This window comes from Schistocerca serialis, chromosome 3, assembly GCF_023864345.2.
Source record: "Schistocerca serialis cubense isolate TAMUIC-IGC-003099 chromosome 3, iqSchSeri2.2, whole genome shotgun sequence".
NCBI classification, from domain to species: Eukaryota; Metazoa; Arthropoda; class Insecta; order Orthoptera; family Acrididae; genus Schistocerca; species Schistocerca serialis.
The window spans coordinates 1,010,591,593-1,010,617,811 of NC_064640.1; the positions used below are offsets into that span (position 1 = coordinate 1,010,591,593).

General features: G+C 42.0%; 1 pseudogene; it reads right to left on the bottom strand.

The window, feature by feature from the left end:
* Positions 1 to 22,616: 22,616 nt before the first annotated feature.
* LOC126471818 (5S ribosomal RNA) lies at positions 22,617 to 22,734 on the bottom strand (annotated as a pseudogene).
* Between the last annotated feature and the right edge of the window lie 3,485 nt (positions 22,735 to 26,219).

Consider the following 26,219-nt stretch of genomic DNA (forward strand, 5'->3'; position numbering starts at 1 on the left):
GCGGTAGCGTTCTCGCTTCTCACGCCCGGGTTCCCGGGTTCGATTCCCGGCGGGGTCAGGGATTTTCTCTGCCTCGTGATGGCTGGGTGTTGTGTGCTGTCCTTAGGTTAGTTAGGTTTAAGTAGTTCTAAGTTCTAGGGGACTGATGACCATAGATGTTAAGTCCCATAGTGCTCAGAGCCAGCCACAGAGCACTGAAAGACCTGAGTCGAAACAAGGCCCCGGGAGTAGACAACATTCCATTAGAGCTACTGATGGCCTTGGGAGAGCCAATCCTGACAAAACTCTGCCATCTGGTGAGCAAGATGTACGAGACAGGCGAAATACCCTCAGACTTCAAGAAGAATATAATAAGCAGATTCAGAAGGATGTAGGCTGCAGTAGGTACTGGAAGATGAAGAAGCTTGCACAGGATAGAGTAGCATGGAGAACTGCATCAAACCAGTCTCAGGACTGAAGATCACAACAACAACAATAGGGGTCAGATGGATTGGGGAGGAGGTGTAGGGAAGAAATCAGGAAAAAGCACATGGTGTCATAGGTGTAAGGGAGGATAAGGAGGGGGGATCTAGCACCAATGTAGGCTTTCTTCAAACCGACACACCCATACTAGTCTTATTACAGATAGGATCAGTTTTTAACTTTCATTTTAACAGATATTACTCCATTTTGGATTGGGAACGGATAAAAGTCTGCCCAGATCTCGTTCTGAATTGCCCAAATGTTTCCATGTAATCCGAGTTTCATCACATCATTTGGAACCTCTGCATGGATGCTGAAAACACACACATTTGTCATGTTTTCTTCGACTGGACTAACGGTTAACTTAGTGACACAGCAGGATGCTGATGTTAAATCAGAGTTTTTTATGTAAGTCTACAGGAACGATTGACAGGGACAGAGAGGTGGTGGAACCTCTGTGCTTGTCAAGAGATTCAAAGTTACCAGTACACTCACGGATCACCTGCTTGTACATTAAGTAAGAGCAAAGTTTGAACTGGTAGACTGACTCATTAGTATTAAGGTGCAAACTGTCTGCTTGATCTCGTGTTGTTCATTTAGCCGTTGTTTTTGTCTTCAGTCTGAAGGCTACTTTGATGCAGCTCTTCATGCTGCTTTATCCTGTGGACGCCTCTTCATCTCTATATAGCTACTGCAACCTGCATCCTTCTGAATCTGTTTACTGTGTTCATCTCTCGGTCTCCATCTACGAGTTTTACCCCCCCCCCCCCATACTTCCCTCCAATACTAAATTGGTGATTCCTTGATATCTCAGAGAGTGTCCTAGCAACTGATCCCTTGTTCCATAAATTTCGTTTCTCCCCAGTTCTGTTTAGTACCTCATCATTAGTTACATGATCAATCTATCTAATCTTCAGCATTCTTCTGTAGCACAACGTTTCAAAAGCCTCTAATCTCTTCTTGTCTCAACTGTTTATCGTCCATGTTTCACTTCCATACATGGCTAACCCCATACAAATGTTTTCAGAAAAGATTTCCTAACACTTAAATCTATATTCGATGTTAACAAATTTCTCTTCTCAAGAAACAATTTATTTGTCGTTGCTAGTCTACATTTTATATCTTCCCTATTTTGGCCATCATCATTTATTTTGCTGCCCAAATAGCAAAACTCATCTACTGCCGTCTGGTTTCTGTACAAGCTGCAAATAAATTTGCAGGCCCTGCTACCTTCAGAATTTCAAAGAGAGTATTCCAGTCAACACTACCAAAAACTTTCTCTTAGTCTACAAATGCTATAAACTTAGGTTTGCCTTTCCTTAACCTGTCTTCTAGGAGAAGTTGTAGGGTCAGTATTGCGTCGCGTGTTCTTGCATTTCTCCAGAATTCAAACTGATCTTCTCCAAGCTTGGCTTCTACCAGTTTTTCCATTCTTCTACAAATAAATGGTGTTATCATTTTATAACCATGAATTAATAAACAAATAGTTCGATAATTTTCATATCTGTCAACACCTGCTTTCTTTGCAGTTGGAATTATTATATTCTTCTTGAAGTCTGAGGGTATTTCGCCAGTTTCATTTATTTTGTTCAGCAGATGGAAGAGTTTTGTCCTGGGTGGTTCTCCAAAGGCTATATGTAGTTGCCAGATAATGTCGTCTAATCCCAGGGGTTTGTTTCCACTTAGGTCTTTCAGCGCTCTGTCAAATTCTTCTCGTAGTATCATATGTCACATCTCGTCTTCATCTACGTCCTCTTCCATTTCTATAATATTGCCTTCAAGTACATCTCCTTTGTAACGATTCTTTACATACTCCTTCAACCTTTCAGCATTTCCTTCCTTGCTTAGGACTTGTTTCTCATCTGAGCTCTTGATATTCATACAGCTGCCTCTCTTTTCTCGAAAGACCTCTTTGTTTTTAGACATTTAAATTTCCTTTTGCCTGCTTCATTTACAGCATTTTTATATTTTCCCCTCTTATCATTAAATGCAATACGTCCTGAGTTATCGATGAATTTCTATTAGGCCATGTCTTTGCCTATTTGATCCTCTGCTGCGTTCCCTATTTCCTCTCTCAAAGCCACGCATTCGTCTTGAACTGTATTCCCCTCCCCTATTCTTGTCAATCGTTGCCTAATGCCATCTTCGCAGTTCTCAACAACTTCTGTTTAAGTCCAATCTCTTTAATTTTCTACCTTTCTGCAATTTCTTTAGTTTTAATCTACAAGTCTATAACCAGTAAATTGTGGTCATAGTCCACATCTGCATGAAATGTCTTACAGCTTAAAATCTGGTTCCTAATCTCGTTGTCACTGGCGATTTCCAGTTTAGCAGTATTATTCTGGGCTTAAGTTCCCACTGTTGTTTATACTTTTTCACATACGACTGAAAGTTTAAGGACTATCACTTTGCAAGTAACGGAGCCGTTTAATAGACTCTGCGTGAGACGACACAAATAGCACGTGACTTGTAAACAGTGGCTGCAGCACACATAATTCAATACGGTGTGGCCGGCCGCTATGACCGACGAAGTGGAACTATCACATCAGTTCGTGCACAGTGTTGGTGCTGTATTCAATATGTCAGACACCCATGATGTGACAGCCATAAAAATCTTACATATGGCGTGTCTCGGCCACTTTCACGCCTCGAAATGCTGTTCAGCCTATATTTCAGACATATATTTTCAACAGAATTTAGATGTCAGTGCTATTTATATTTCTATTATGGCAGTCTTATGTTCCAAGTGTTTTGTGTTCGTTGGGGGTGGTAACAAATGAAGGTAATTCTTAATATTTATCTTAAACCCTCCTGCAGTTAGCTAGCATTAGACACCCTTTTTCTTTCTCTGGCCTTCTGACACATGTATCTCGCTCCAGAATTAATACTGTGCTATTTTAAATGCCGTATGCAGTATTGTACTCGAATAGTTCCTCTGTGTCAATGGTGCACGCTTGATATAATCATGCGGACGCTGTAATTCTCTGCCCTGTGGCACAGGTCAAGGAATCTGCATTAGAGATCGTGACAGAAATGATGGCATCTCTGGTTGAAGAGTTTCACTGTTTCAAATGACAGGAGAGCAGACAAAACAGAGGACGAGTGAGGATAGCACGAGACAAAGGTACCAAAGTTAGCTTTTGAGTCGAGATATCAGGCGTTGCTGTGACATAAGCAGATGGTTGCACTTATAATGAATCACCCTCCTCTAACATTACCTTTCTTAAATATAGATAACCGATACCATGTATACTATTAATTCTTGCATACGATGTATTATATTTCAGGTTAAACTGTATAACTTTAAATGCGAACATTTTTAGGTTAGGCTTTACCGTGACTGTTACTGACATTAAATGAAACAACAATTTCACTGTTACCAGTCACCGTTTTTTATTTCCACGACGCGTTTCGAAGGTTTAAACCTCCATCATCGGGTGGGTTTACATTAGTAAGTATTACATTTGTGTGTGTGTTGTGTTACGATTTTTGGGGGAACTTGTGGCACTGCCTTCAGTGATCACAGGTTCCTTTTGCTGTCGTAACACATCACATGTATACTGCCACATTTGTAAACAAATATGGCGTCTGGAATCAGCTGGGTGCAAAGTTCGTATAGCAGAAGTGAAGACATAATCGCAAAGCGCAAAGAATATATATCATAACAATATAATAACAGAATGATTGCTTTAAGCATTTGGCGGTGTTTGTTTTCAGGTGTCAACAGTACACACACATATATTTGACACCTGAAAACAAACACCGCCAAATGCTTAAAGCAATCATTCTGTTATTATATTGTTATGATATATATTCTTTGCGCTTTGCGATTATGTCTTCACTTCTGCTATACGAACTTTGCACCCAGCTGATTCCAGACGCCATATTTGTTTACAAATGTGGCAGTATACATGTGATGTGTTACGACAGCAAAAGGAACCTGTGATCACTGAAGGCAGTGCCACAAGTTCCCCCAAAAATCGTAACACAACACACACACAAATGTAATACTTACTAATGTAAACCCACCCGATGATGGAGGTTTAAACCTTCGAAACGCGTCGTGGAAATAAAAAACGGTGACTGGTAACAGTGAAATTGTTGTTTCATTTAAACTGTATAAAAAAGAAGTCAAGGTGTTACTTTCGATATGTACTAACAGAGTTGCTCTTCTTTTAAAAATGTTTGAAATTACGAAATTTCTGGTATACTTAAAATTCATATTATTAATTGTACAATCTAATGCTAATTATTAAATTTGTTTATTAACTTGGTAAAGGTTCTTCTCCTGTCGAGAAAGTTTGTAAACTCTTTTGCTTCGTAAGCTCTTTGAAATTTGTGAGCACAACATAATGTAGGGTGTGGTGGACATGCCTTTGATGGAAGTAGACACTTTCTAAGTTTGTCACCAACAATGTAATTATTGTTTTTTTTTAATGTGGAAAATGTAAAAACCGTGTGATGTTGAAAGATGTGACAAAGAATAAAATTCAAGAATAATACAGGTAAGTCTTCATCAGTTATTTAGTCATCAAGAACCCACAAAATCGAAATTTCAGCTACAAGAATATACCCCTAGACAAGACTATGAGCCATCGACGACAACAACGAGATAATGTAGATAAGTAATAAGTTATTCATTTGTATATCTTACGACTCTCGAAGCTTTCAAAATTTGTGCAAAGAATAAGAATTTCAATAGTGATGTGTGGGAGGGTAAGATTACACGCTGAATGTGTTTCATAGCTGCTAATAAAGTCTCCTCGACATGTTATTTTGTTGAAAATCGACACGGTGATACCATGGGTCTGTGAAAATTACAATAAAGCAGTTGTTTTTCTTACATTCTTTTTTCTGTAGGAGACCGCCACCCCGTAGAGGATACGCCACAGCAAAAATCGGCGAATATCACATATTTGGCATAAGCTATATGGAATTTCAAACATGAATAGCTGTCTGATTAAGAACCTGTTAATTCGAAACTGGTAATAACGCTTTTTGTTCCAAATAAATAGCGTTATTAACAGTGGTTAGTTGCTGAATTTCTTTTATTGTCTCCCTGGCGTGTCGAAAGAGACAGCTCCCCCACCACCTTACTACCACGCTTCATACATCAGAACACTAACCTTACTTCCTTCCGGACTTGTTTGCTGTATATCTAGAGACTCCATTAGCTGCATAGCTGTGACGTCTCAATAATAACCAATTGCTTACGTTATGTACATTCGGACTGCGCAGAAAGGTCGGTGCTAAGCCCAACAGATGACCTGACATTATGTTCATTTAATCGGTAACGTTCCACGCCTCATGTCTGTTTTTCAGTCGTGCAAGCACATCCGAGCTGATGCCACCACATTCCAAGGGCGCCAGTACCATGCTTTGAGAGAGGAGGGGCCTACACATGGGGGTATGGAGTGTTTTTAATATCTTAGAAGACGAATGGCGACTTGTAAGTAGCCACAGAAAAGTTCCAATCCTCCGCAATACCGACTTTGAAATCAATTTCTTGAAAGACAAACACTAACTACAGTATATGTTTTCGTTTTATTGAGAGTTTAGGGGGGGGGGGACTCCTCCTTGCCGTAGGGTATGGGCGCCATTGCCACATTGACACTCAGTCCAGACACCGCAGCCTGGCTAGGACAGTTGTGTCGGCTGGTACAGAAGTTCCAAGACCTTTCTAGATAACAGCCTTACTCGAAGGAAGACTGGGGTTTAACGTCCCGTCAAGGACGAGGTCATCAGCGACTGACCGCTAGCTCGGATTGGGACTGATGGGGAAGTAAATCTGGCGTGCCCTTCCAAAGGAATAATCCGGCCATTCGCTTTAAGCGATTTAAGGAATGTTTGAGAAACCTAAATTTGGATGGCTGGGTGCGAATTTCAGCGTCTCTCATCCAAAATACGTGTTCGGCGTCTTACCATATCTTTAGTTCTCTCGGCAGCCTCATGTGAGGTGTTACAGTATTCATCCCAGACGCTGCACCGCTACGGCCTTGTGTTTGAAGCCTGTCGACTATGACCAACGCTGTTTCCAGTTGTTGCAGTCAGTGGCCAATTCCCCATTCATGCACACACAACAAGCACTATTTATCCCTTACAGTTTTATTTACTGAAAGTCCCTGAATATTTGTTATCTGACCATTCATCCGGGCCGCCACTCAACTGCTATAAGAACAATGTTAATCGCCAAATGAGATGCTATTGAGTGTTAAATTGTTGATGGTTAATAATTTGAGCATTGATAGTATTTGAAAAAAAATGGCGTGCTGTTTGAAGAAGAAGCGTTTTTTTCGTAGGAAATACTCATCATTGTAATACATCACTCTTCTCTCCATAACCAAAACCTGCAGCAGACAATTATATGTAATAACGCAGTCGTAGAGTTGAGGGGGTCTAACATCTGTGGTGCGCAAGGAAAGAAAAGCTGGAAGGGAATAAGGAGATAGATGTATTGATGGACAGAAGGAAGAAGGTTGGAGATCATTAGAAATGGAGTACTCATCTGATGGAAGAAAGAATCGACTACGACCTCGTCAAATCAATTATCACAGGATGCGCTCCAGGTGATTTAAAAGCTCTATGTCAGAATGAAATCTGAGTGGCTAGAGGAAGGTCTGTAGCTCGGAACGGGAAAATAAGAGGTGGACCAAGAACCATAACCAGCGTGTTAGCTAATTCAGAAAACCTTAAAAATGTTCACTGTCTTAGTTGACAATGTATAACGAACAGTGCGCTGTTATTACAGTAGTGTGTGCACCACATTGTTGAAGTTCGTTTCAAGAGCAGTGACATACCCCCGTATTCAACAAAAAAGGTAAAAAGATTCGCAACTAAGACAAATGAATGAGTTTTTCATCGAGTATACCTGCTCGGACTTCGTGTCTTCTTCTGAAGAATAATATTATCTCCGGAAACACCACTTACTTTTAGTTTGTACACCCATCATTAAGATAATATTGGAAGTAGAACGGCTGTACATATTTCCCCCTCAAGTGACTGCTCCAGTAATATATAGAACAAACAGACCGCTTATATTCTCTCACTATTCGTAGCCGACTAATTTCAGTAGCAATATCAAATGATTTTCTGGTTATCATTTAAACGATCAATTTAATTCTCTAATTAATTTATTGCTTAATTATATAAACTGTGTAATTTAGCTAACATCTAAAAAAATACTACGAAAGTACTTGAATAGTTTCCGAGAGAAAGCTCTGGAAACCCTGTTATCAGCAGAGCGTCTGTGTCGCTTGGCGTGTGTCCAACGAAACAGAGTTCATCGCAGTTTGCTGGAAAGAAAAGGACTAAAAGTTTCTTTAACCTCCAGAGCTACCTCGTTTGTCACAAGAACGAAGAGACCACCATTTCTGCTAGAGGGTTCGTGTTCCACTTAATTGAATACGTTGTTTATATGTTTTTGTCGAAGTATCTGCACAGACAGATATAGAAAGTATGGTTCGCTGTGACAGAGATCAGAGAACGCATCTTGTCGTGTTGCGCTCCACAAACCTAAAATTTTTAGCAAAGGGTGTTTTGAAAAGCCTGTGACAAGACAGGAGCTGAATAAATCTACTGTAACATTCTGGATGACTATGGTTCTTTTCTGCAAAAATGTCGAACAACGCTGTTTTGTGTTCTACTTTTGTTTCCCAGGATATCATCCGAATAAGATCAAGTTGCATCTGCTAAGCTAAAGTAGGCACATGTCGTGATGAAAATCTGAAATTATGCTTAGAAACCTGACACCATAGTACTAACTGTGTAAGCACTTTTTGTTGTCACTACAATATAACTGAGGGTGTAATGGTTGTGGTGGTATATGTTTCACATATTTTTTATTTGAGTGTGGCGGGAATGTTGCCTTTTTACGTTCCCATATAAAAGTTTTGCCACATGATGCTCACTTAGAGCGAAGCAACGTTGGCAAATAAGTATTATTATTTAAACTGGTGTCAGCGACCGTGAGGCGCTTGTAGCAACAATAATTACCAAAGTACAATGGGATTCTAAAACATGTAGAAGGATTTACATATTCAGTAAACTAATTAAGAGGCAGCAGAGTCGTATCTCAATCAGGATTCAAAACATTTAGCTCTGAAGAGGAGCATGTAAAAGAACTATGGCTAGGTTTATAAGTATAGTTGACCATACGCTTGACAGATATGTACCTAGTAGAACTGTTTACGATGGGAGAGATCCTCCATAATATTGTCACTTCAAGGAAACTTCTAAAAAACGGAGACTATTACATAACAATTTATAGGGCTATAAATATTCTAATGGAGAACCACACACCTTTGGCTGTTAAAAGGGCAACACGTGAAGCTTTCAATGACTACCGTGGCAGGACGTTATCGATGGATCTCTTTTCAAGACCCAAAGAAATTCTAGCAGTATGTGGTGTCAGACACTCATCGGCGAGACAGGAAGTGAAATTGAGGGTAGCAAAGTAGGAATACTGAACGCCATTTACGAATGTTCCTTCACAAAGAAAAATCCTTGGGTATTACCTTAGTTTAATTTTTACGCCACTGCAAACATGAGTGACATAAATATTGTCAGTCGTGTTGAGAAAGAGCTGGAACTCCTAAACTGAACGAAGCTTCAGGGCCCGATGGAATCCGTATCACAGTCTATACCAAATTTGGGGCTGAGTTATACCCTCTTTTAATCATAATGTTCAGTCGATCCCTTGAACAAAAAATCGTGCCAAGTAATTGGAGGAAATCATAAGAAGATTTCCAGAAGTGATCAACAAAACTAGCCTCCAATACCACTAGCATCTATTTGTTGTAGAATCTTACAACATATTGTGAGATCAAACGTGGTAAGGTATCTCAAACAGATTGACCTCCTATATACCAACCCTTATGGATGCCGAAAACATTGATCGCACTTTTCTCACATTAAATTCTTAGTCATGAATCAAGGCAGTTAACTAGATACAGAATATCTTCATTTCTGAAAATCACTTGACTCACTACCACACCTAAGCTTATTAGCGAAAGTACGATCATAGAGAACCGGTATTTGAAGCTGACTGCTAAACCATTAAATTACCGCCAACATACACTTCGCGTAAGGACGACGAAGATAAGAGAAATTATGGATCGTGTGGTGGCATATGGACATTCGTTTTTCCCTCGCGCTATTTGCGAGTGGAACTGGAAAGGAAATGGTTAGTAGTGGTATAAGGTACCATTCGCCATACACCGTACGGTTGCTTGTGGAGTATGTTTGCAGACTTAGTTGTAGACCACTTAGCTGGGAGGACGCAGCGTGTTATCTCGGATGGGGAATCATCGACAGATGTAGAAGTAACTTCGGGAGTGCCTTAGGAAAGGGTGTTGGGACCCTTGCTGTTAATGCTATGTATTGATGACTTGACAGACAATATTAATATTAACCTCGGACTTTTCGCAGGTGAAGCGCTCATCTATAATGAAGTCCTCTCTGAAAAAATCTGTACAAATAAATATTTAGTCGGATATTAACAATATTTCAAACTGATGCATAAATTGGCAACTTACATTAAATGTTTAGAAATGTGAAAGTGTGTACTGAAAAATATACTAATATCCTATGATTACAACGCCAATGAAACGGTCAACTTACACAATTAACTGGGTGTAAGGGATACATCATATCAGTCATAAGTAAAGTAGGTGACAGGCTGCAGTTCATTAGTAGAATACTAAAGACATGCAATCAGCTTACAACGACTCTTCGCTCTACTACCTCTTAATATCGTGAACTTTTATCGTCTATTTTACGAATGACTGGTAGCGACCGTTAGTCTGCATGAACTGGGCTCTACTTCAACTTGTCGTTGCGTCAACCTAAGCACTCCCAAAGATTAATAAAAATTATACTTCGAAAGCTGATTTTACTGAAACTGAATTTCTAGTAAAGTGTAACAGTCTGTTAACATATTTGACTATTGTTAAGGCTATCGTCATTATTCTAGAGCATTTAAAGGAATTTTATATGGGTCTATCTCTCTAGAAACAGTATTTATCACTTCACACCTAGCTTAGTTACTGTTTTGATAACACATTTCCCACTTACACTCAGTGCTAGCATTTACAATTGGGCCAGAAACCAGTACAAACACATCTACTCAAGATCTGGAAACAAGCAATATCGCCTACAGAAATCGGTTGCCAGCCCTAATGGACAAATTTTGAAAACAGTTCTTTTAATTGGATTTTAAATAACGAACTTATCTGCGAATGAATTCAACTTTAATTTTTAGTAGGAGAATGAAATTCACAAAACATTTAGCGTGTTTAGTTTTAACAATCAAATTTACGAAACTTTTCAAATTAAATGGAAGTTACTTACTATTATCTGGTTGAATTTACTTTTGTCTCGAGAAATTATGTGTGTTAAAGTAACCAAGCAGGGGAGGTTGTTGTACCCAGAGGATTACCAAGGAACACATGATCTCTTTTGGGCGGTATTTCAGTGTAATGATTGATTTTAGACTCACATGAAGGAATGCGCAGTAGAGACTGCCATAAGCTGTTTCCGCCATTTTCTACAGTTTTTGTTGTTGCTAGCTATCAGATTGTGTTCCGTGCACCATTTGTAAACATTTAGAGTTCTAAATATTTAAGTGCTGTATGATATGTTAAATGTATTTGGAATATATTGTTAATTATTCAGCTACAGAATTTTGTGGCAAGTGCAATTATATATATTTTTAAGACCAGTTAATAACGTGTGGGCTGTAAGACATACTTCGTCGGTCGTGCAACTTCTTGAACCTTGAAACAGAGGAATGTCATATTTGTCGTACTCGCAAATTAACTGATTGTTTGTTTTGAAAATGGAAATCTGTGTTAGTTTCCAGTAGCTTCAACTTCAAAATGTACACTGTTGCGCAAAACTTGAGGGCGAAAGTAACTTTCACATGGCGTGTCACTGCCAAGTAATATGGCATGATGAAACTTGGACCATACAGAGAAAAACTGCTACATATAGAATAGAAGGTAACACAAAGATATACGTAGTGGGACGAACAGAAGAGACACTTTTATTCAAGAACAATAATTGCACGGAAGACACCGCGATTCGTGATTGTTCCCTGGACATTACAAGCGGTGGAAGATGATGCTTAATAGGCTTTGCGATCAATATGGACAGCAATGCATGCTCTGGAACAAGTACGGTAAGGAACTGTCGTGGTGGGGCGTTCCATTGATGCAGCAGCGCGGTTGGCTGCAGCACGTCTCCTCAACGCATCCCACACATGCTCGATGGGAACGGGCAGGCCAGGCCATTGGCCGAATATTCCCTCTTTCCAAGAGTTCTCCTACCTGCGCTGTTGGATGCGATCGTACATTGTCACCCATAAATGAAAGTACCCATGAAAAGGCGAACGTGGGGATGGAGTGCAGTGTCCCAATAACATTGATCGCTGAGAGTACCATGTTCAAAGACTTGGAGATCAGTACGCTCATGCAACATTATGCGTCACCACACCATAACACTTGGACCCCAAAACAATCATGTTCGTCTATGATGGACGCCCCCTAATGTAGCGAGACGTCGGACCACTTAATGTGAAGTGTCTGCGCTAGCAAAATAGAAATGCGGAAAACATAAGTCCGGAAACAATTTATTGGCATCACCAAAGCGAAAAAATAATACAATCTCCGACAGAACAACAGACTCGATCCCAACTGTGGATCGTCAAAAATATAAAATAACAAATAATAATAGAAAAGAGTCCGCCACTCTTGGTCTCGCGGTAGCGTTCTCGCTTCCCGAGCACGGGGTCCCGGGTTCGATTCCTGGCAGGGTCAGGGATTTTTCACCTGCCCCGAGATGACTGGGTGTTGTTGTGACGTGTTCATCATCATCATTCATCCCAATTACTGTCGCAGGAAGGCACCGACAAACCACCTCCATTAACACCTTGCCCAGTACAGCGGTGCGGGTTTCCCGCATCGTTCCCCTACGCTCTGTCAAGAAGCGTGGGACTTAATTTGCATTATAATAGAAAAGACCCGTCTCTTCACGGGGAGAGATCACAATGAAACAATTCTACAATATCAAGAGGTTTGTAGACTATAACAAGTCCATCCGTAAGAGATCGGCCAGCTAGAACAGGCGTCTGGCCGTAGCTGCCGGGGTGGCAGCTCTATAGACTTCCAAGCGGTGCGTCGAACTACCCGTTGCCGGTAGTGCGCCGTCCTTTAAAGCCCGTTTGGCGGACGTATCTGCCGGATCTATTTGCGATCACGTGCCTGGCCTATCAAAGTAGTTCCTGGGCTAGCTGTAACCTCTGGTGAAGGTGTTTTGCAGGCTCCGCGAACGGGTAGCGGTCCCTGTCCGCCGTTGGTGGAGACCTGGTGTTGTGTTGTGTTGAGAACGCCGGTAAATATTTGTGTGACAACACAGACGACGTAGGTTTTCCTGGTGAATATAGGCCCTGTGATGCAGGCATCCCGTGTTGGTTAGACGTGAAGTGGGATGCCGATGCAGTAGGCGCTACGATGTATGAAGTGAACGGCCACAGTATAATCCACGTAGGAACATTGTCGAACATGATCGCTTTGGTGGTCTACGTGTTACGGTGTGGGCTGGCATGCATGTACTGACTTCCAAATCTTTGAACACAGTACACTGACCGGTCAACGTTATCGTGATATTGTGCTCCTGCCCCAAGTGCATCTTTTCAGGGATGCATTCAGCCACTACTTCATATTTATGGCATTTTCTTATCAACCTTGTGGCTAGCATGCGAGCACGTTGCAGAGCATGCACTGCCGTCTGTCTGATCACATACCTATTAAGAACCATGTCCTTTCATTTGTATTGGCCACGGGATATTATGAAGCGGGTTAATTTCCGTGTGATTATTGTCCTTGAATAAAAGTGTCATTTCTGTTCGTCTCATTGCATATTTCTTACAGTCACCTTCTTTACTATACTCTAGCAGTTCATTCTATGTATGGTGCAAGTTTTGTTACTTCGCAGTGACATATCATGCGAAAGTTACTTCTGTCCTGGAGTTTTTCACACTACTGTATTTAACGTGTAACTGGTTTACTGGTCTTTGATAATACTTCCGTTTAATTTGATTCCAGTTGCTATATTATCGGTGTGTAATAGACTAATATTGTAACTGAAAGACGAATAAATGCAATACTGGCAAAATTTTCTCGATTTCAGCGCTTTTAAATTTCAGTTGAAAATTTGTTCCTAGATAGATGACCATGTTGTACCTTGGAACATGTTTTCACATCTGAAGCAACCTTAACTGTTCGGAGTAATTTTTGTAAACCAAGAAAAAGACTGCAGCACACAAAAATCAGCACCATCATTTAAAAATGGGATAAGAAAATATATTAGACGCCATTTACAGGACTGGATAGAGGAGGAAGTATGAAAAGTGTTCCAAGGCAAAACATTCTCCCCAAGTATTGCAATGTTACCCATAAAATTTGTACTTCAGCAGTTTCTTATATAATTTTACCACACAAAACTTTACATGGACAGAGATCTCTTTTCAGCTAACGAATAATATCTGTATAGGTTTGAAGTAAAAACGATCAAAATGTGATTGTAAAAGATTGTAGCACCATTTGCTACAAATTATTAGTATATTGTTTCCCAACTAAACAGTCCCAAGACCCCTTATCTAAAATGTCTGTCTCTCCTGTAACAATAGTAATTACAAAATATAACGTGAGTACTGCAATTATTGCAGCACCGACTTTTGCCAGGAAATATCTTGCATCCAAGGTTCCAATTTTTATGAGACCCCTTCCATAAAGAACAACATTCGTGTTCTTGTAGAGTGTACTCTTATGTGAACCTGAGTCATACACTGCCTATTAGGTACTCTGTTCGTTGCTGTGCGTCAGGCGCACTCCTCATCCATAGAAAAGGCATTCCAGAAAACGGGAAATAGAAGGCCAAAGACGTACATTGCAGCCACTGTATCCGCTGTGGTCAACCTACTGCGCACTTCTGCTACAAAGCGGAAACGACAAGGAAAAAATCGTAGCAGTTTAAAGATGTATTGGCTTCCCTACTTTGGCGGTTAACTAACAACCTTTTCTTTACAATAAATTATTCTTTCCTCACGAAGAGAGTAGACGTTAATAATTTTGGTTGCTACAAATAATGATTTACACTGAGGTGGCAAAAGTCATGGAAATTTGTGGTAAGTTCCTATTGGACCAAATTACTGAGGTCATCGATCCCTAGGCTTACACCACTTAATATAAATTAAACTACGCTAAGGACAACACACACGCACCCATGCCCAAGGGAGGACTCGAACCTCCGACGGGAGGAGCCGCGCGAACTGTGACAAGGCGCCTGAGACTGCGCGGCTACCCCACGCGGCACGTAAGTCGTGGTACAGACTAACGCACTTATTCAGATTGCGGTAGTATCGCGTAAGAAAGATATAAAAGATTGGTGCGTTGGCGGGGCTGTCATTTGTACTCAGGTGATTCAAGTGAAAAGGTGTCCGACGATGGCCGCGCGACGGGAATTAACACACTTTGAATGCGAAATGGTATTTCGAGCTAGACGCGTGGGACATTCCATTTCGGAAATCGTTAGGGAATTCAATATTCCGAGATCCACAGTGTCAAGAATGGACCGAGAATACTAAATTTCAGGCATTACCTCTCACCATAGCCAACCCAATGGCCGGCGGTCTTCAACAAACGACTGACAATAGCGCCCTTTGTAGAGCTGTCAATGTTAAAAGACAAGCAACACTGCTTGAAATGAGCGCAGAAATCAATATTGGACGTACGACGAACTTATCCGTTAGGACAGTACAGGGAAATTTGGCGTTAATGGGCTATGGCAGCAAAGGAAAGACGCCAGTGTCTTTGCTAACAACATGGCATTTCCTGCAGCGCCTTCCCTCCGCTCGTGACCACATCGGTTGGACCCTAGGCTACTCCAGAACCGTGGGCTGGTCGGATGAGTTCTAATTTCAGTTGGTAAGAGCTGATGGTAGAGTTCGAGAGTAGTGCAGACCCCACGAGCCATGGACCCAAGTTGTCAACAAGGCACTATGCAAGATTGTGATGGATCCGCAATGGTGTGACCTGGGCGTACATGGAATGGACTGGGTCCTGTGGCCCAACCGAAACGTTCATTGACTGGAGATGTTTATGTTTGGTTACTTGGAGACAATCTGCAGCCATTCGTGGACTGCACGTTCCCAAAGAACGATACAATTTTTGTGGATGTCAATGCGCTATGTCATCGGGCCACAATTGTTCACGACTGGTTTGAAGAACATTTTGGACAGTTAGAGCTACAAACTGGCCACCCAGATCAATCAACATGAATCCCGTCGAAAATTTATGGGACATAATCGAGAGGTCAGTTTGTGCACAAAATCCTGCATCGAAAACACCTTCGCTGTTATGGACAGCTATAGAGGCAGTATGGCTCAACCTTTGTGCAGGGGACATCCAACGACTTATTGAGGCCACGCCACCTCAAGTCGCTGCACTAAGCCAGGCAAAAGGAGGTGCTACACAAAATTCGGAGGTATCCCGCGAATTCTGTCAATGTATACAGCAATGTAATAATGTAATAAACTGATAATTGCTAAATACATATACGGCGACATTACGACATTTTTTTCACAATACCAAAATCATCGGTATTATCGTCAATAAATTATCAAATTTACTCATAACACATTACAAAAAAAGTAAATTTTAACGCTGTTCCTTTTCAAGTCCGCATAGGAGACTGCATACAGAACAGTCCTGTGATCCAACCTAGAATGTTTTTGAAATGTGTGGGACCCATACCAGATTTCACTACTAGGAATTTTGAACGGATACAAACTATAACTGCACGAATGCTCACGGTTTGTTTGACCCACGGGAGAGTGGTCCACAGAGTCTACAAGAACTGAATTGGCAGAGGCCTGAAGATAAATGCAAACTATCCAGTGAAAAGGTGATTACATAGTTTGTAGAACCAAGTGCAAGTGATGAATCTAGGAATGTGCTAGAATCCCTTACGCATCGCACCCGCCGGTATCTTGAGGACAGGATTAAATTAGCTAGAGCACACATAGAGGTGTTTAAACAATCATTCTTTCCGCGCCCCATACGTGAATGGAACGGAAAGAATCACTACTAATTAATACATTGGGAAGTACCTTTTCCCATTAACTTGCCATAAATTTCACAGTGGCTGCAGATGTAAATGTGGATTATTATTGAAACAGAAGCATTGGTGGTCATGACGTATTTGAAACTTTGAAATTGGAATATTTATTAGTCACTGTACGCTTATTACCATCTGCTGCATAAATCAAGGGCAGGGAGCGAGAAGATATGTAATGCAAAAATACGAGGGGCGTTCAGAAAGTAAGCTCCGATCGGTCGCGAAATGGAAACGACTATGAAAATCCGATAAAGCTTTGCACAGATGTGTTGGGTAGTGTCTCTAGTATAGCCCCAGTTAGCATCACGTCGCTCTTCTCATTTCTGAGCTCGCAGTGAGTGCGTAAAGATGTCTAGAAAATAGTGTCTGCCGCCAAGTACGAGGGCCTGGTGAGAAATTTCGCCTGAAGCTATGCAGCTAACATTACATAACTGTCGTGCTGTTTCGTCTTCACGACAATTCTCAGCCGCATTCTGCAGGGGCAATGAAGATGCTCCTGCATCGTTTTCAAATGGAAATGTTAGATTACCCACAATACAGTCCGCAATTGTCTCCCCCTGAGTTTCATCTCTGGTCACATGAACCGCTGTCTTTGAAGACAACATTTTGACACAGACAACGAGGTGTAGGGCAGCGTGGAGAATTGGCGGAAAGCACTGGCGGCTGCCTTCTATGATGAGGCTATTGAAAAGTTGGTACAACGCTATGACAAAAGTCTAAGTCAGAACGGCGACTACGTAGAGAAGTAGCTGAAAGGTGTAGCTAATTGTTACAAGTAAAACATTTCTGATGTTCACTGTGGTTTCAATTTGGCAATCAATCGGAGCTTACTTTCTGAACAGGCCTCGTAGTTCTCCTGAAGCAGCTCCTCCTACTGGCCGTCGAATACTTGCAGTCTACGTTGGTGAAAACCTCTGTAGCAGCATTGAGGCTAATCCTAATTTTACATTCTCTATAAGGGCCGTGAGGATAAAATGTGCCTTGAGAACTTATTACTAAACTAATGAAATAACAAGTTTACTCATACCAGTCACTATTTATATCCGCAGTGTGTTTCGATGGTTTAAAATCTCCGACATCAGGAGGATTTACACATGTTAGTACCACAGGTGCGTGTTTTGTTAGGACTTTGGGATAACTTGTTGTATTCCAGACCATGGTCTGAGGAGGTTTTCGATTAAAAACCAAACATATGAAAACCATAAGTGTGACAATAAAACAGCTAAAATAGAAAACCTCCAGTGGTCATAGGCTCCTTTCTATGTCGTAATACACTCCTGGAAATTGAAATAAGAACACCGTGAATTCATTGTCCCAGGAAGGGGAAACTTTATTGACACATTCCTGGGGTCAGATACATCACATCATCACACTGACAGAACCACAGCCATATAGACACAGGCAACAGAGCATGCACAATGTCGGCACTAGTACAGTGTATATCCACCTTTCGCAGCAATGCAGGCTGCTATTCTCCCATGGAGACGATCGTAGAGATGCTGGATGTAGTCCTGTGGAACGGCTTGCCATGCCATTTCCACCTGGCGCCTCAGTTGGACCAGCGTTCGTGCTGGACGTGCAGACCGCGTGAGACGACGCTTCATCCAGTCCCAAACATGCTCAATGGGGGACAGATCCGGAGATCTTGCTGGCCAGGGTAGTTGACTTACACCTTCTAGAGCACGTTGGGTGGCACGGGATACATGCGGACGTGCATTGTCCTGTTGGAACAGCAAGTTCCCTTGCCGGTCTAGGAATGGTAGAACGATGGGTTCGATGACGGTTTGGATGTACCGTGCACTATTCAGTGTCCCCTCGACGATCACCAGTGGTGTACGGCCAGTGTAGGAGATCGCTCCCCACACCATGATGCCGGGTGTTGGCCCTGTGTGCCTCGGTCGTATGCAGTCCTGATTGTGGCGCTCACCTGCACGGCGCCAAACACGCATACGACCGTCATTGGCACCAAGGCAGAAGCGACTCTCATCGCTGAAGACGACACGTCTCCATTCGTTCCTCCATTCACGCCTGTCGCGACACCACTGGAGGCGGGCTGCACGATGTTGGGGCGTGAGCGGAAGACGGCCTAACGGTGTGCGGGACCGTAGCCCAGCTTCATGGAGACGGTTGCGAATGGTCCTCGCCGATACCCCAGGAGCAACAGTGTCCCTAATTTGCTGGGAAGTGGCGGTGCGGTCCCCTACGGCGCTGCGTAGGATCCTACGGTCTTGGCGTGCATCCGTGCGTCGCTGCGGTCCGGTCCCAGGTCGACGGCCACGTGCACCTTCCGCCGACCACTGGCGACAACATCGATGTACTGTGGAGACCTCACGCCCCACGTGTTGAGCAATTCGGCGGTACGTCCACCCGGCCTCCCGCATGCCCACTATACGCCCTCACTCAAAGTCCGTCAACTGCACATACGGTTAACGTCCACGCTGTCGCGGCATGCTACCAGTATTAAAGACTGCGATGGAGCTCCGTATGCCACGGCAAACTGGCTGACACTGACGGCGGCGGTGCACAAATGCTGCGCAGCTAGCGCCATTCGACGGCCAACACCGCGGTTCCTGGTGTGTCCGCTGTGCCGTGCGTGTGATCATTGCTTGTACAGCCCTCTCGCAGTGTCCGTAGCAAGTATGGTGGGTCTGACACACCGGTGTCAATGTGTTCTTTTTTCCATTTCCAGGAGTGTACATCACATAAAAACAGTTATAATTTGTAAACAAAGATGGTATCTGGAAACTAGTAGATGCAAAGAACATGTAGCAAATCAGTAACATTATAATGACGTGCTGCAAAGAATATGTAGTAAAAAAACACTATTATTTCAGAATAAGTATTAAAGGATTCAAGCGCTATACAAATACTTTTCTGTCACAATCATAAAGTTTAAATTTCATACTCATTTGCATAATTAGGTGACATGCTGCAAAACTTAAGTATCTACATTAACTATGTTGCCAACAATTTAAAATTATGGCTGGGATTCAGAGATAGAGGATGTAAGGGTTGTGAGAAGCAGAGCTAAATTTTGGCTGTGCTAGAGCTGTGGGTTAGTAAAACTTACACCTGTACTTGTTATAACAAAGCAAATGATGAAGTAACACACTGATACCAAATTAAAGATATTCAGATAGATATATTCTTAGTAATATAAACAGGTATATCTACTATCATGCTGACACAGGGTAGAAATTGTTGGTTTTATTTTAGTGGCTCTATTGAGTTTAGTGTGCTCGGCAAGTTATTGTTCATTTGGAAACTATCAAAGGTAGTATGCAAATCAATAAATTAATTCATGGAAAAGCACTAACGTCTGTGTGGCCCAGAGAACTGAGAAGAAGTCCCTAGAGTGCGAGGTCGCAAGTTCAATCTTTAGTAAGGCTCATCTGAAAGTGTTGCGTTAACAGTTATGGCAGAATGAATATTTGCTGCTAATGATTCACCATGTGCATCAGGAGTTTGACATGTCCGGGACATTCAGAAATCAACCTCCTATGGGATGTATGTGCTAAACTTCACAAAACGAACATCATCGACATTTAAGAAATGTTCAGAACAAACCATTAACTTGCACCCTGAACAACAAATGGAACATAGCCCGCCACAGCGACCACAAAGATTCATGCCACCAAGATTGAAGGCGAACTCTTTGGGAGTTGCAAACCGTGCAGGAAGTTCAGCTAAGTATCCATTCTCATTAAAGAATGCATATATAATCATATTGGTGTAACGGGGTGATGATAACTTATTGAATTCGATGGCTTGCAACCAAATGCGAAAGAGTCTGTCGTGGAGATTATAGTGAAACTGGCTATACTTTAAGGTGTAGCTGCAGATATTGCGACAATATGTGTTACAGGCATGGAGAAAACAAGCATCCAGAGACAGAACTTGTCGAGTGGTTCCAGGTGGTATGAATTGCTATGTCACACACTTTTCGGGAGGGAGTATGATTTTTGTACACATACCGTAGCTGTAGTTCTCTTACACCAGTTTTGCAATTCTTGCTTGCTGTGATGCCAATATTCCCACACGAGAAAGGATCGTAGGAGGCAGAGCACCTCCAGCTCCTCGCAGCACAATAAATAACTTTCCAGCCAATTTACCATCCAGATTAACAGTCGGCATACGAGGACTTTTCAAAAAATTCCAGAATATTCCAAATTTCGCGTGAATGGTGTGTTGGAGCGATATGTGGTTCAGATACCTGCACACACCTCTGTTTAATGTATAACTGCCGGAAGTTTCATTGTTGTACGTCTGTTAGTTATCGTCCAGATTTTTATCGAGTAGAACGTCGTGTTGCACAGTTTGCGAATTTAGAGAAGTTCCTACTAAGGTTGTGGGGAAAAGTGTACCAACAATAAGTGATTTTAAGACTGAAGAGAACTGGGCTACATATACGCCCATCAGTGGTGTCTCTCGTTAAACTGGAAGTTTCTTTGACGAAGAGCCATCAAATGAAGCGATAACTTCTAAGAAAGTGCCAGTGTACCTTACCGATTTGAGACAGTGCAGTTCCAGTATTTGAGAGAGTCAGATCGGGACAGAATATTGTCAGACCGTAACATTTCAATTCAGCCAGGTATGCACCTGCGGAATCAGTGGTTGAGAGAGTTTCGCAGGTAGTAATGAGTGGGTACCTGATACGGATCCCGTAACGCAGGTATAGCACAGACCACCCGCCATCCTTTCAGCATGGCTGTAACAGACTGTACCATAAAGGAAGAAGACTTTTTGCGTCTTCACTAGGCTGGAAAGAAATTCACCATAGGAGCAGCATCTTATTGGTAGGGAATAAGAATTTGTGGTCTTGTTTCCCCGGAGTACAGGTACGTAGTATGGGAAGTACAGCATCTTCATTAACTTCTAGTTTTTCACGATCCTCTTTCTCTGCCTCGAGGAAGGTCGAGAGTTCGAATTCTGATTTATTTTAGCGCTCTCGTGTCTATATTAGTCCAAGATCCAAACCCAGAACTTTCAGGGTTCAATGATAGACGCGAAGACACACGAACTGCTATAGTTTTCTCGAATCTCTTTAGTAGACTGGGTGAGGACAGATGTGGCTGCATTAAAGTCCTTTCTTTGTTTCTTACGCTCTCTTCCATACTGTTTGCAGTGTGGACCCGTTTGCAACACGTTTCCATGTCCTGTATTGTTGGCTGGACTGGAGGCATGCTTGCCAGCGTTCGAGCTTACATTTACCAGGAATCACGAATCCTCCGCGGGACTGCTACGGTCGCAGGTTCGAATCCTGCCTCGGGCATGGATGTGTGTGATGTCCTTAGGTTAGTTAGGTTTAAGTAGTTCTAAGTTCTAGGGGACTGATGACTAAAGATGTTAAGTCCCATAGTGCTCAGAGCCATTTGAACCATTTGAACAAATCCTCCAGAATCCGATGAGTCTAAGAATGCTATCTGTGGGGTGTTGCATGAGAAAATGTGTTTTTTTTTAAACTATGCACTTTCACCCTTTCCTACAATGATGGCAAGATACGTGTCAGCAGCTATCATTCCATGGGAGAAAAGTAACAACAAGTCTGATGTTAGTAGTGGGCAGAACCAATGTTAGGACGATAATTTACGACCATTCTGTTAACAAGCCACACATGTTACTTTCAAGGCTACCTCCTTCTCCACCACTCTCCTCTTCCCCTCGTTCTTCACTCTCCATTTAGGCCACTTGGGCTATTTTGTGTTTATATAGGATATAATTTATTACCCAAGTTGGCTGCCAGGGATGTTTCTCCAAGATAAACTAAACTAAACTCCTCCCGAACAGGCCATGAAGGTCCAACGGCACCGACCGGCCGCCGTGTCATCCTCAGCCCATAGGCGTCACTGGATGCGGATATGGAGGGGCATATAGTCAGCACACCGCTCTCCCGGCCGTATGTCAGTTTCGGAGACTGGAGCCGCTACTTCTCAATCAAGTAGCTCCTACGTCTGCCTCACAAGGGCTAAGTGCATCCCGCGTGACAACAGCGCTCGGCAGACTGGATGGTCACCCATCCAAGTACTAGCCCAGCCCGACAGCGCTTAACTTCGGTGCTCTGACGGGAACCGGTGTTACCACTGCGGCAAGGCCGTTGGCATGTTTGTCCAAGATAACCTTACCCTAATTATTATAATTTATGATCTAATATGGCTGCCGCAATAAAAATGGCTGTCCAAGATTTTCCCCAACCACCTACCAAGTCCAAAATAGTCCAAAATAGTTAATCCAATATCCCTGGCATTCTAGTCACCTACTGCCACAATTCACTCCTGTGTCTGGGCATGCTAAACATCACATGAATTCGGCACTCGTGCTCTTTACACTGTAGTGAAAGGATCATTATGAAGTGTCAACAGAGAACAGCTACCTCCAAATAGAATAAAAAACTGACTGACACAGTGAAATGGAAGTCTTAATAACCCTTTCTTCTGTCTCGCTGCTCATTTTTATTCATTGTGTATATGTGTTTTCATTTCTTAATATTATTTTGCCCTCGGTACAACAGCACCCCGATGCACTGGAGCAGAAAGCAGCAGATATATTACCTGATATATCAGAGCAGGACACAGAAATGTTCTCAGACATTCAATTTATATCATCTCCACCACCACTCATCGAGCAGTAGATAAGTGTATTCAGTTACTGCTCCTCACCTTACTCATCAGTTGACTGCCAGCAAATCGAAACATGTGAATGTGGGTATAGCAACAGAAATTTAGAACGTTCGATATGGTGCTAAAGAGCAGTTTACTGAGATTAGGAGGGGGGGGGGGCAGTAGCTATGTAACAGGATGCAATACATCGAGAGGCTGATGACTACAGTGTATGAACCATCTCAACCTCCTTCAGACACCTACATCTTTACCAAGAAGGCATCCATTATCGATGTGTATTGGAGCTCCAACACTGAAGGTAACATGTGGTGACTCTTCGCAATGAACTTACTTACATCTCGTTCAAGCATTGTGAATTCGCGTGATCTATGCAGTTCATTATGGATTGTGACAGACAGGTTGAACCAGTGGCAGCCATATGTCAAACCACTATTCAGTGATTTTGGGAGCATACTTCCCACATGTGCATGAGCATAGTATGTGTGTTGAGAAGTTAGAGCAATGTATACATTCATGTATTCATGCAGTACTGATGTCTTCTACCATTACCCCTATAGAAATGAAACCCACACGTGCAGAATTTAGGGATAGAATACCTCAGTATTTTGTTGCTGCTATGAGTTTGGACATAATACAGGGTGAATTTAATGCATGTAAAAACAATTACTCGTGAAACATTGCTATGGGTGATGACTATGTAGATATAATAATAACTGTATCGAAAAATATATAATAGAATAATAGTAATATTTATTATAAAATTATTGTATTTCCCCAAGTCCAATCCATCTTTTTTTTTACTTCTAATATGACTGAAAAGTTTGTAAAGATGCACAGTCATTGTAGTTTAGTCAGTAATGTAATTATAGAGGTTTGTACAGTACAGAGTAGTCCCATTACTGTCATACTCTCAAGTGGCTAAGTTATAACGACTGCACACTTTTGTAAGAATTTTTTTAAGAAAGAAAAAGACACATAATACAATGAAAAAAATAGTTTATTTGTTCCCTTTTGCAGCCATCATATCGCAGTTTAATAGGAGGAAGTCCGTCAGTTTTACAGTCTACATTCAAATCATAATGCTTAGAAAAGTAATCATACTAAGATATAGGTACGCCACTCTGAAACACTTGAGATAACTTGTGAAAGACGTGTGACATGTTCAATATCAAGTTCATCAGTTATTTAGGAGAAAATAATAGTCAACTGCGTTCAAATTACGTCACTCTTCCATAAGTTTTTGATAAACATTAAGATACAGCTTACATTATTTTCAGATTTAAGCCACTCGAACAAGTAATAAGGGTTAACACTCTCTCCTTTCTCATCATATCCATAATCTTCCAGCTGCAGCATCATGACATATTGAGGAATAATTTTTTCCAGAATATTTAGGATGACTGGACTTCACATCTGAGGTCATCAGTCCCCTAGACTTAGAACTACTTAAACCTAACTAACCTAAGGACATCACACACATCCATGGCCGAGGCAGGATTCTAACCTGCGACCGTAGCAGCAGCGCGGTTCCGGACTGAAGCGCCTAGAACCGCTCGGTCACAGCGGCCGGATTTTCTTGAAAACATCACATTTTGTGACAATAATGCTACTTTGTTCAACAACGGTATTGACAGTAGTGTGGGGATTATGTCGGGTCGTGAGTTCTACTTGGTGGTGGTTTTCGAAAATCCTTGATATAGTGATAGAAAAATCACGCTATTCTGGGATGAATGGATATGTTTATGTGCTACTTCGATGCAAATGACTGCCTTGTTCAGTGGAAGTGCTCAAACTCTCGCAGTGAATTAGGTGGTCATACTATCTCTGCAGAGTACTTCCCACAAATGCCTAAATTCTTTAACGAGGCAGAGTGCACTCATCTGCAAGACAAAATGTAAGAATTTAACACTAAAATGCCGGAAGGGGTCAAAATGGCCCGTTTCATATCTTTTTATTCAATGTGATATCCAATTCTTTTATTTCATTCATGAAATTATATGACTTTTCCTAATTTTTTTCTTCTTTTACGATGATGTATTAGGATTTACAAAGAATTTATTTTTATGGAACATTTCACTCGATATACCTAGAATGGCGGAAGGGGTCAATTTGACGCAGATGTATTGGCTGTTCTGAATATACATAAATAATCCAACAATAAGGAGCAGCATTGTTGCATCTTGGCACACGCACGTTCTAATCTGCCACAGTTTATGCTGCGTCATTCAGGTGACATTTGTGGTGTCACCGCCAGACACCACACTTGCTAGGTGGTAGCCTTTAAATCGGCCGCGGTCCGGTAGTATACGTCGGACCCGCGTGTCGCCACTGTCAGTGATTGCAGACCGTGCGCCACCACACGGCAGGTCTAGAGAGACTTCCTAGCACTCGCCCCAGTTGTACAGCCGACTTTGCTAGGAAAGGTTCACTGACAAATACGCTCTCATTTGCCGAGACGATAGTTAGCATAGCCTTCAGCTACGTCATTTGCTACGACCTAGCAAGGCGCCATAGCATTTGATATTTATCGTGTGAAGCATGTACAGTCAAGAGAGATGTTCTCCAATTGTGGATTAAAGTTAAGTATTCCAAGAACTACGTTCTTTTCTTTGTAGGATAATTACTTTACCTTGTTGCAGACCTCACGCCAATCTGCGTGAGCTTAACGCGTGCCTTTCGGCTACCTCCGAGTGGCTTGGCTGTCTTGCCACGCCACTACAACATTCTTTTTCTACGAAAGATGTTTTTGAGCATGTGTCGTCCGTGTGGGCTTTCCGATACAGAAATGTTATGGCACTTAGAGAAATTCGACAATGAAAAGGAAAACGACTTCACTGATGAAGATGAGGATTTTGTACCAGTGTCAAGTGAAGATGAAGACGTTGTGAACGAGGGGGGATTAGCGGATGAGACTTGAGATGCTGATCTACCTCATCCATCACAGCAGACCAGTTGAATGCGTCTACA